Source organism: Oratosquilla oratoria, chromosome 5, assembly GCF_046742065.1.
Source record: "Oratosquilla oratoria isolate Oo_2021 chromosome 5, ASM4674206v1, whole genome shotgun sequence".
Lineage (NCBI taxonomy): Eukaryota > Metazoa > Arthropoda > Malacostraca > Stomatopoda > Squillidae > Oratosquilla > Oratosquilla oratoria.
The window spans coordinates 1,567,501-1,580,000 of NC_134781.1; positions in this window are offsets into that span (position 1 = coordinate 1,567,501).

Sequence of the window (12,500 nt, forward strand, 5' to 3'; positions counted from 1 at the left end):
AGAGAGAGAGAGAGAGAAGAGAGAGAGAGAAGAGATAGATAGGGAAGAGATAGATAGACAGAGAGAGAGAGAGAGAGAGAGAGAGAGAGAGAGAGAGAGAGAGAGAGAAATAATATGCAGACACGGCTGAAAAAGAAGCTAACTTGTGCAAATTAGACAAAATGAAAAACCTCAGAAAGAGAAAGACGAGAATCTTAACAGAAAGGCATCAACAAGAGGGTAAGTGTACAAAAAGATAGAGTTGCGAAGAAACTATGAAACGAACCAATCAGAGCTAAAAACAAAAAAACAAAAAAACAAAAAAAAAGGTCACTACAAAGGAGAGGATGTAAGATGGCGAATTAACCACCTTTACACAAGTTAATTCATTTCAGTCGCGTGCTGAAGCAGTTAAGGCGACTCATCCACGCCCTTCCCCCTCCCACCTCCACCCTTTGACCACTATCAGTTAAGGTGGCGGCACACTAGGCTAGCATGCTACTTGCTTTCACTACTTCGTTTGAGTAGAAACGTCTTCGGGCACAGTGTTCTACACTTACGTAAGAACATCTCAACAGTTATCTAACATTCGTATTTCAGGTATAACTTCTCTTAGTTCGTCATTCAATTTACACAAATCTATATTACGCTGGAGTATTTTGACACTTGGAAATTTGAAAAACAAAAGATTGATACCGAAGCCATTTCCACTCAATCGACGTAGCAAAATCAAGTAGCATGCTAGCGAGAAATACCTAGTATGCCGCCACCTTTAAGGGCACAGCAGCAGCAGCAGCCAAACTACACGTACATCACGTCAACCCATACGAGAGGATAGGAAGGAAAAGAAAGGAATGGGGAGGGATAGGATGAAGAAAGAGATGGGAAGGGGATAGGGAAGGAAAGGAGATAGGGAAGTGAAAGGGAATAGTGAAGGGAAGGAAAGGGGGAAGGGAAGTGAAGGATAGTGAAGGAAAAGGAAGGGGATAGGGAAGGGAAGGTAATAGGGAAGAGAAGGGAAGAGAAGAAAAGAGAGGGGAAGAGAAGGGAAGGGAAGGGAAGAGAAGGGAAGGGGATAGAGAAAGGAAGGGAAGGGAAGGGAAGGGAAGGGAAGGGAAGAGAAGGTAAGGGAAGAGAGGGAGATAGGGAAGGGGATAGGAAAGGGAAGGGAAGAGAAGGCCAGGGAAGGGAAGAGAAAGGAAGAGAAGGGAAAGGAAGAGAAGAGATAGGAAAGAGAAGGGAAGGAGATAGGGAAAGAAGAGAGGGGAACGGGAAGGGGAGAAGGAAAACGGACAAAGGTATAAGATGTATACATGTGTAAACACACACATACACACAACAGAAACACGCACACAACACACACACATACACAGTCACACGCACGCACACAACACACACACATACACAGTCCCACGCACGCACACAATCTTAGCACTTTGGGAATGAATCTCTTCCGGGGGCTTGCAGGTGTGACGAGTAAGCAAGCTAGCAAGCTAGTAAGCGAGTGAGCGAGCGAGCGAGACAACTCGCGCCGCCTCTCGCTCACTTGTTGCTCGTTTGACTCGGGGCGCCTTAAGCACAGAGAGGAGGAATCTGCGTAGACTGCACAGCAGTTCCGCATTCAGGACACTCAGGCCCTGTTCACACTAGCGGTTTCAACCGCTAGTGTTATAGGCAAAATGCTTGAATCAATAATAGCTAATAGAATCAGAGATCACATTTAGAGACATAATTTGATTCGTGACTCACAGCATGGTTTCTCTAAGGGTAAGTCATGTGTAACTAATCTTCTATCTTTTTACACTAACAATAATAGTTACGATGTTATTTACTTTGACTTTAGCAAAGCCTTCGACAAGGTGCCTCACCAGAGACTACTAAATAGAAGCAAAGCCCATGACATAGGAGGAAAAGTATTTGAATAGATTAGAGCTTGGATCAGTGACAGAAAACAGCGGGTTACCATATATGGTGTAAAATCCAAATGGGGGAGTGTTTCTAGTGGAGTTCTCCAGGGCTCGGTTTTGGGCCCTTTATTGTTCATTATGTACATAAACGACTTGGACAATAGTAATAATAGTGATGTTAGTAAGTTTGCGGACGACACTAAATTAGGTCAGGAGACGACACAGAGGTTCTGCAGGGAGATATTAAAAAAAAATTACATGGTCGGTGAAATGACAAATAGACAGCAATATCTCAAAGTGCAGCGTGTTAAACGTCGGGCTATACAGCCCCAAAAATAGATATAGCTTAGATAACACATTTTTAGAAAAAACTGAGTGCGAGAGACTTGGGAGTTCTAGTGAGTCCTGACCTTAAATCCAAGAAACAGTGCATTAGCGCCAGGAATACAGTTAACAGAGCATTAGGTTTCATTGTTAGAACGGTTACGAATAGAAGTGCAGAGGTAATTATTAAACTCTAGCGTTAGTTAGACCCATCCTTGACTATGCGGTACAGTTTTGGACATCAGTTCACTAGAATCAGTACAGAGGAGAATGACCGAAATGATACATGGGCTCAGAAATTTACCTTACAAGGAGAGGCTTTGGCACCTTTATTTACACTCTCTGGAAAGACGCAGAGTGCGGAGTAATCTAAGAGAGGTGTTCAAGTGGATCAAAGCCTTTAACAAGAGTGACGCAAACAAGATCATCATATTAAGATAACAGGGCAGGACTCGCATTAATGGATTTAAATTGGACAAATTAGATTTAAGAAGGAAATAGGCAAGAACTGGTTTACTAATAGGGTGGTCAACGAATGGAATAGACTTAGTAACCATGTACTGAACGCTGAAACTATCGGTTGTTTTAAGAAACGGTTGGACAACTTTATGGATGGGGATGACAGGTGATAATGGACAAGGAACTGCCTAGTGTAGGCCTTACGGTCTCTTGCAGTCTCCTTCATTCTTATGTTCTTATGTTCTTAATTACAATGAGTCCATGTAGGCATTCAGACATAACCGCGCAGTTTTTCTTTGGCTTTGCGGTACCGCCGCGGTTTCCGTGCTGTTCAAACCGCTAGTGTGAACAGGACCTTGTACCGATGCCTTTGAACCAGTATCAACTTTCCATCTACCTCCAATTGACCTAGCCTGAGCTAGCCTAGCCTAACCTGAGCTAGCCCGAGGTAGCCCGACCTAGCCTGAGCTAACCTGAGGTAGCCTAACTTAGCCTTAGGTAGCCTGAACTAGCCTGAGCTGTCCTGACCTAGCCTGAGGTAGCCTGACCTAGCCTCTACCATTATTGTGCCCACCAATCATCCATGCTATCCTGCACTGTGCGTTCCCTTTTCCCTTTTAAACTAGTCTATTTTCGGTCCATTCATTCTTCGTTATATTCTTCCTACTTCAAGGATATTAATGAAATATTTTGGCGTTGGCCAGAATAAGAGGAAAAGTGTCATCCAGAGCTAAACAAGATTCAAGAGAGCTCAAAAAGAGTTATGCTCCAATTGCGTACACGCTATGGTGAAAAGAGGCGAACTCTCAAGGTCATGTACGACTGCATAAACACATACACGAAGAAGGATACAAACAATGAGAGAGGCACAGAGAGAGAGGGGGGAGGAGAGGGAGAAGGAGATAGAGATAGAGACGGAGAGAGATACAGATAGAGAAGGAGAGAAATAGATATAGATGAGAGAGAGAGAGGTAAAGAGGTAGAGGTAGAGAGGTGGAGGTAGAGAGGCGGAGGTAGAGTGGTAGAGGTAGAGAGGTGGAGTTAAAGAGGTAGAGGTAGATAGGTGGAGGTAGAGAGGTAGAGGTGTAGAGGTAAAGGTGTAGAGATAAGGTCTAGAGGTAGAGGTATAGAAGTAGAGGTGTAGAGGTGTAGAGGCAGAGGTGTACAGGTAGAGAGATAAAGATAGAGGTAGAGAGAGAGGTCGAGGTGTAGAGATAGAGTGATAGAGATAGAGAGATAGAGAGGTAGAGATAGAGAGACAGAGAGAGATAAAGAGCGACATGATACATGAACTACCCGACGCGATCCTCTCCTGTCCAAAGTCACGCAACCACTTACCTGATAAGAAAAAAGAATATCTATATTTATATATCGAGGCATTATGGCGAGGCGCCGAGTCCCGACGGACGTATTAATGTAATACAAGTGTTATACAATGATCAGTCCAGCAAGCTTTATAAACAGCACAAAGGGAGAATAATGTGTTCATTGGGGATGAGGGGGAAGTAGGAAGCAAAACCTATTCCAAGAGTTGACAATAATCAAGAACTGAAACTCTCTAGGGTCCAGTTATTCTCTTTCAGCTGGTTGCAGTTGCCATGGCCTATGGTTTACCAGCGCTTCTATCCTTGTGGACGATCTCACGACGTCTCTCAGCTGATCTTCTCTCTCTCTCCCTCTCTCTCTCTCTCACCCTTTCTCTCTCTCTCTCTCTCTCTCTCTCTCTCTCTCTCTCTCTCTCTCTCTCTCTCTCTCTCTCTCTCACACTCTCTCTCTCTCTCTCTCTCTCTCTCTCTCTCTCTCTCTCTCTCTCTCTCTCTCTCTCTCTCTCTCTCTCTCTCTCTCTCTCTCTCTCTCTCTCTCTCTCTCTCTCCCTCTCTTTCTCACCCTCTCTCTCTCTCTCTCTCTCTCACCCTTTCTCTCTCTCTCTCACCCTTTCTCTCTCTCTCTCACCCTTTCTCTCTTTTACCCTCTCTCTCTCTCACACCTCTATCTCTCTTTCTCTCACCTGTTCTCTCTCTCACACACTTTCTCTCTCACACACTTTCTCTCACCCTCTCTATTTCTCTCTCACCCTTTCTCTCTTTCACCCTTTCTCTCTTTCACTCTCGCTCTTTTACACCCTCTCTCTCTTTCACCCTCTCTCTCTCTCTCTCTCTCTCTCTCACCTCTCTCTCTCACCTCTCTCTCTCTCTCTCACCTATTCTCTCTCTCACACATTTTCTCTCTCACACACTTTCTCTCACCCTCTCTATTTCTCTCTCACCCTTTCTCTCTTTCACTCTCGCTCTTTTTCACCCTCTCTCTCTTTCACCTTCTCTCTCTCTCTCTCTCTCTCTCTCTCTCTCTCTCTCTCTCTCTCTCTCTTTCTCTTTCTCCATGGATGAACACTGTGACCAAAGCCCAGGCGTCTCGAGTCAACTAATCAACGCCCGACTGTGTCAAGAAGGGATCCTATGGAGGAAAAACAAGACGCAGAGAGCAAACGTTGATGAATGGAGAGGGCGCTGAAAGAGCGGAAAGCCCAAAGAGGAAGCAAGGAACCCTTTGGAGTTTCTGATAGGCGTTTCAGTGAAGACATCACGATCGATGACGAGGGAAACTTTGCGTCGTTACCTGTGGCGAAGGTCGAGAGGGATGGCGGTTCGAGCCCTGCCACCGGCGAAGTTGCACCAAGAGCAAGGTTCATTCAATCCACACTACATAGTCCTCTGTAAGGGGCACCGTTCTAGCCGGCCGATGGGGGGGGAGGGTAGTTTGTGACGTTAAAACATATCGTCATGATGAAAGACCAGGTGTAGATGGCAACATGGAAAAGACTTCTTGCCGTGAGTAAAGAAAGGAAGGTGACGGGCGCCTGGAGTGTAGCATTTAGGTTATGGCTGTGAAGAGACTACGCTAGGAGGCGCTGAGTAGCTGCGGGCAAAGCCATCACCTTTGCCCTGTTATTTGCTTTAGGGATTGTGGGGGCATGTAACAGTCACTGTTGGGATTTGGAGAGAAATGCGGGATTCGAACCCAGAATTAAGCGAATGCGAGACCAACGCGCTTCCGATTACGCTACCAGGTAGGCTATGAGGTTCTTCTTAAGGTGGCGGCATAGTCGGCTAGCATGTTACTTGCTATTGCTAATTCGTCTAAGTAGAAACGACTTTGGTTACAATATACATATTGTAGACTTCTGTAGAAACATCTCAACAATGTGTCTAATATTCGTGTCCTAGGTTTAACTTTTCTCAGTTCTTCATTCAGCCTCTCGCCATATGACGCAAGAGTAATTTGACATTTGAAAATTTAAAAAACAAAATGTCGTAACCGAGGTCATTTCTACTCAAACGAAGTAGCAAAAGCAAGTAGCATGTTAGCGAGAAATGCCTCGTATGCCGCCACCTTTAGTAGGAAGATAAGGAGTGCAGACCTTGGAGAAGTGCGAGGAAAATTTTTGTAGAAAATGAATGAGGGAAGAAATAGGTATATGGTTGGAATTATGTGATGGTGGGAGAGTATAGAAACAGATGATAAAAACATTTTCGACACGTTTGGAAGATGCAAGACGGAAAGCAACGTTATCAAGACTTGCTTCAGTACCTCGGGGATACATGTGGTTGCAGTCGGGAGAAATAAAACAAGAAATACTGCAATAGGTTGATGTATACGATCCGGACGGCCGATAGTATGGGAAGATACGGCTGGTGGCAGTCAGGATGGTTGGGGACAGAACTAGGGTATGGAAGAGAGACGTGGGCGTACCATAACGCACCTTTGCCCTCATTTTGAACCATTTCGTCTCTTCCGCAAACCCTTACACACGCCTTTCTACCCTTCGTATATGCTTTCCTCAGCCTTTATCCTATTCCATACGTTCCAATTACGTTTCACGCTGCCTCTCTGTCTATATACTTTTTCTAGGTCCACGAACACCATCTTACCATCACCCAGCCTCTTTACCCTGAAGTAAACACAGTCTAGGCCAGGGGTGGGCAACCTTTTTGAGTGTAGCTGCCAAAATCAGCCAAATCTTTGATACGAAAATTTCTCGCGTGCCAACGTAGTAAAATCATGAAAGGTCAACATGCGAGTATAGGGCCCCCTCCCTCTCTTCACCTCCCAGGAGGACCCCAATCCGCCGCCCAGCGCATTTTGCTTATACCAATGACCATACAATAGAAGTTGAAGATTTATTTATTAGTATATTAAATAGAGCTCTAATCTTCGCGTGCCGGAAAAAAGTCGTTACCGTGTCAAGCTTTGCACGCGTGCCAAGGGTTGCCCACCCCTGCTCTAGGGCATCCTTTCCCTCTTACGGATCGTTCTTCTTCCTCACCTATCTCTCTTCATCATTTCCCTTTTTATGTGTATCACTCAAACATTCACGAAGTATTACTTTCGTTTCATTATTTTGAAGAATCGCTGAAATATCTTCATGTGAATATGATTATGCTTTTCAGAAAAGAAAAAATCTATGTGGATGTATGAGTACAACTATGCTGATGAAAAGCTGGGGGAAATGTTTGCAAAAGGCAATGATGGAAATGTGTATAACGCCCTCATGAATGATTTAGCATGAATCGAAATGACGTAATCAGATGCGAATAGATATTCACTCTGAAAAAAAATACAGGTGATGACGTTCTGCTTTATCATGTGAAGTCCATTAATCTAACTACACCTAGTAAATCAGCTATTACCCATTTGGATTGACTTGGGAATAAAACATCCAGTCTCTCCTTCCGTCTATCTCCCTGGCTCTCCCTCTATCTCCCTCACTCTCCCTCCAGCTCCCTGGCTCTCCCTACATCTCCCTCACTCTCCCTCCGTCTCCCTGGCTCTCTCTCTCTCATACTTCCTGGGTCTCCCTCCGTCTCCCTGGCTCACCCTCTATCTCCTTGGCTTTCTCTCTCTCTCTCTCTCTCTCTCTCTCTCTCTCTCTCTCTCTCTCTCCTGTCTCTCTCTCTCTCCTGTCTCTCTCTCTCTCTCTCTCTCTCTCTCTCTCTCTCTCTCTCCTGTCTCTCTCTCTCTCCTGTCTCTCTCTCTCTCCCTTGTCTCTCTTTCTCTCCATCTATCTCTCCCTCGAAATTAACTTGTAAATCAATCATGTAGCTTGGCAGAAAAGGTCATGAAGATGTTTCAGAAGCATGTAAGCACTCAGAATTCATTCAGTTCGATCAAACCTTCCACTACTGGAGTTAGTTGGTTGATAGTTGGTGGTTGGCTCGTTGGTTAACGCAATTTTTAAAAGTCTCACACTAGAGCTTTTAGGATTGAATTATTTTTGAAGGCTTCTCATAAAAAATTCCCCTGATAACATAATAGGCTGTGTATACAAAATACCTTGTAGCAAATGTGATAAGTGTTATGTAGGTCAAACAGGAAAATAGTTAGAGGTTAGAATAAAAAAACATAAGACAATATTAAAAAAGGCCAGGAATCTAGTACACTTTTTAAACGTGTTCGTGACTTTGACCATCCTATTGACTGGAAAAATGCTTCAAAAATTATGCATTGTAAAAATATAACAGAAAGAAATATTACAGTCAGGAGCTATCAAATACAATTATGACCAACTTATCAATAATAGTTCAGGATTATACAAATTAGATCCATATATTTTCAATGATATAAATAGTCCATATTTCAAAAGTTAATGTGACAAAAATTCTGTTTCCACGACCTCGCCGAGGGACTCAACCCGAGCTTTCAGGCTTCGGAGAGGAGAGTAAATGTCTCACTTGTCCTATTTATACTCTGTATCTTAACTTGTTTGTACTCACTTTTCTGTATTCCTTGATAATGTGAATACATCACGAAAGGGCTCGGACTCCGTGTATTTTTTTCTCTCCGTACTGGATAATGCATATATATACGTATATATACATACACACACGCACACATACACACACACACACACACACATATATATATATATATATATATATATATATATATATATATACGTATACGGGATAGGAGGAAAGCTTCTGGGAGCTGTCAAGAGTTTTTATGAGAGTAGTAGAGCTTGTGTCAGGATTAGAAATGGAGAGAGTGAGTGGTTGGAGGTAAAGGTGGGACTTCGTCAAGGATGCGTTATGTCGCCCTGGCTGTTCAACTTATACATGGATGGGGTAGTGCGAGAGGTAAATGCAAGGGTAGTGGGTCAGGGATTGGAGATGGTTAAAGAAAATGGAGAAAAGTGTGAGGTGAGCCAGCTGTTGTTTGCGGACGACACTGCGCTTGTGGCAGGATCGGAGGAGGGATTGAGGAAGTTGGTGGCAGAGTTTGGGAGAGTATGTGATAGAAGAAAGCTAAAGATAAATGTGGGTAAAAGTAAGGTGATGAGATGTACAAGGGGTGAAAGTGGCAGTAGACTGGAAGTGAGCATTAAGGGAGAGCGGCTGGAGGAAGTGGATAGTTTTAGATACTTGGGTGCAAATGTGGCAGGAAAAGGTGGAGTAAAGGTGGAGGTAGAATGTAGATTGAGAGAAGCGAGTAAATGCCTTGGTGGATTAAAAAGTTTAATGAGGAATAGAAATTTGGGAATGGATGCTAAGAGGAGACTGTATGAAGGAGTGATTGTGCCAACAGCACTGTATGGGGCAGAAACATGGAACATAAGAGAGGAAGAGAGAAGGAGTTTGAATGTGTTTGAGATGAGGTGTCTGAGAAGTACGATGGGGGTTACTAGGCTAGATAGAGTGAGAAATAAGGAGGTGAGGAGGAGAACAGTGGTGGAAAGGGAGTTGGGAGATAAGGTTGATGAAAGAATATTAGGATGGTTTGGACACATGGAAAGAATGAGTGAAGAAACACTAGTAAAAGATGTATGGAAGGCAGATGTGGAGGGAGTGAACATGAGGGGACGTCCTAGGATGAGATGGATGGATGGGGTGAAGGGGGCTTTGGGGAAGAGGGGAATGTCTGTAGAGGAAGGACGGGAGAGGACGGAAGACAGGGGTGAATGGAGAATGGTTGTTTATGGAGGATGTTCTGATGCATGAGGTGATGCATGGGTGGGGGGATGGGGGATGAGGTAGTATGTCTGAGCAAAATTTGACGCAGCCCGAAGGGATTTCTCCCCCGTCTTCTCCTTTTATGCAATGGGGGGACGGAGAGGGGGGTCGCCGATTTAATGAAGCGGCCTTGCTATGGATGTGCTGTGTCTTGCGACACTGCTTCTGACCCAGGGCAGTGGACAAGGTGCAGGGATGACCCGTCATCCAGGAGGTGCTAAGATAAGAGGGAGGGTGGAGGGGTGTGGATTGTATTCAGGGATGGATTGGGTGGGAATGATTTTATGCTTTTTCCTTTTTGGCTACCTCCCTTGTAAGGGGGAAAAAGCCTTGGTATATGTATGTATGTATATATATATATATATATATATATATATATATATATATATATACATATATATATATGTATATATTATATATATATATATATTATATATCTGTTCTCTTTCAACCCCTTAGTTTAAGACTTATTTCACTAAGGATTTTGCTTAAGTCAGTGGTTTAGTAGATTCTAAGAATTTACTTTTTTTCATTTGTAGTATGGACCTGCACTGCCACCGCCGCTTGGGGGCCCCCTTCCCCCCGCCCCACCAAAAAAAATGCACGCCGCCACATCGATTGCCAACTAACTCGCTAATTCAATTGTCAAACCGCCAATCAGTACACCTGCCGGCACAGTGGCCCATGTTGGAGCCAAAACAGCGGCTCTCACCCCTTTCATGTAACCTCCATCCCCTCCCCTCCCCTCCCCTCCCCTCCCCTCCCATCTCCCTCCCCTTCTTCCTCCCTAACGCACCGACACGTTCTGCATAACAGTCTGGATAATTCGGACCGCTTTCATTTGCCTCCCACTCAATGATGATGGTGGTGGTGGTGGTGGTGGTGGTGGTGCTGGTGGTGGTTGTCGTCGTGGTGGTGGTGGTCGTGTTGATGATCGTCGTGGTGGAGGTGATGGTGGTGGTGATGGCAGTGGTTGTGATGGTAGTGGTGGTGATGGTTATGGTGGTGACTGTAGTGGTCGTGGTGATGGTGGTAGTGATGGTGGTCGTGGTCATGGTGATGATGGTGGTGATGATGGTAGTTATGATGGTGATTGTGGTGGTCGTGGGGATAGTGATGATGGTGATGATGGTGGTGATTGTGGTGGTCATGGTGATGGTGATGATGGTGGTGATGATGGTAGTTATGGTGTGATTGTGGTGGTCGTGGTGATAGTGATGATGGTGGTGATTGTAGTGGTCGTGGTGATGGTGGTGGTGGTGGTGATGATGATGATGATGATGATGATGATGATGATGATGATGATGATGATGATGATGATGATGATGATGATGATGATGATGATGATGATGATGATGATGATGATGATGATGATGATGATGGTGGTGGTGGTGGTGGTGGAGGTGGTGGTGGTGGTGGTGACGGTAGTGGTGATGATGATGGTGTTGAAGATGATGGTGATGATGAAGATGATGGTGATAATGATGATGATGATAGTAGTGATGTTAGTGAGGGTAGTGGTGATGATGATGTGTATGATGGTGATGCTGGCTGAGAGGCTGCTGCTTGGTGTCTATCACGAAGCACAAGGAGGAAGAGGGAGAGGAGGAAGAGGAAGAGGAGAAGGAGGAGACGTTTATTATTCATTGTTGTTGGATGGAATACGAAGCTTGCAAAGAGGTGAACAAAGGAGAACGGAAAGAAAAACGCAGAGTGAAAGGGATAGATATAGAGATATAGAGAGAGATACAGAGAGAGAAAGAGACTGAGGAGAAAGAGAGACAGACAGAGAGAGAGAGAGAAAGAGACAGAGAGAGAGAGAGAGAGAGAGAGAGAGAGAGAGAGAGAGAGAGAGAGAGAGAGAGAGAGAGAGAGAGAGAGAGAGAGAGAGCAGAATTACAGCGAGACACTACAAAGTACTTCGACGCAATGGACAATACAGTACAGCACAGCACAGCACAAAACTAGAGTCATATGGAGAGAGGGAGGGAGTGAGGATGTCATGCCCCTTTGGATCCAACTCAGGGAAAGGACAGGAAGACAGGCGGAAGACGGAGTTGAAAGCAAGATCCTTTCGGTACCGATTGTGACAGGGGGGCTCGGGGTAGGGATGGGTGCGAGTGTGAATGTGGGTGTGGAATGTGTGGTGTGTGGGTGTGGATGCGGATATGGGGGTGGGGGTGTGGATGCTGGTGTGGGGGTGGATGTAGGGGTGAAGGTGTGGATGCTGGGGTGGATTTGGGTGTGGGGTGGATCTAGGGGATGGGGTGGATGTGGATGGGGGGTGTAGATGCGGGTTTGGATGTGGATGGGAGAGTGGGTGGAGTGTGTTCCTTCAAATTCGCCCAATCAACTGTCTTCATACAGAAGAAATACACAAAAAAAGCGCCACTCAAGTTACGTTTTCCTCGGTGCGATTATTAGCCTCCTCTTACTAACAGAGCCAATTATGGTGGGCGACGCGCTCCCTTACAGTACCTCCTGACATCTTCATCTCATTTGGGTCACCGCGTTAGTTGTAGGTTCGGTTAATAAAATGATCAGCAGCCTCGTACTTTGCAGCTAAAAGCAAAACACCCCCCCATCATTCAAAGATACAGAATTAGTACACTAGACAGTCGTTTGGTGATTATCATTGAGCCAAAAACGATCAACGCTGAGCGATGATTTAATAGTACCGAGCAAAACGTACCTTTGAAGGTGGTGGTACACCAGTCTAACATGCTACTTGTTTTTGCTACTTCGGTTGTAATATTGTAGACTTACGTAACTACATCTCAACAATGTGTCTAACATTCGTATTATAGGTTTAACTTTTCTTACT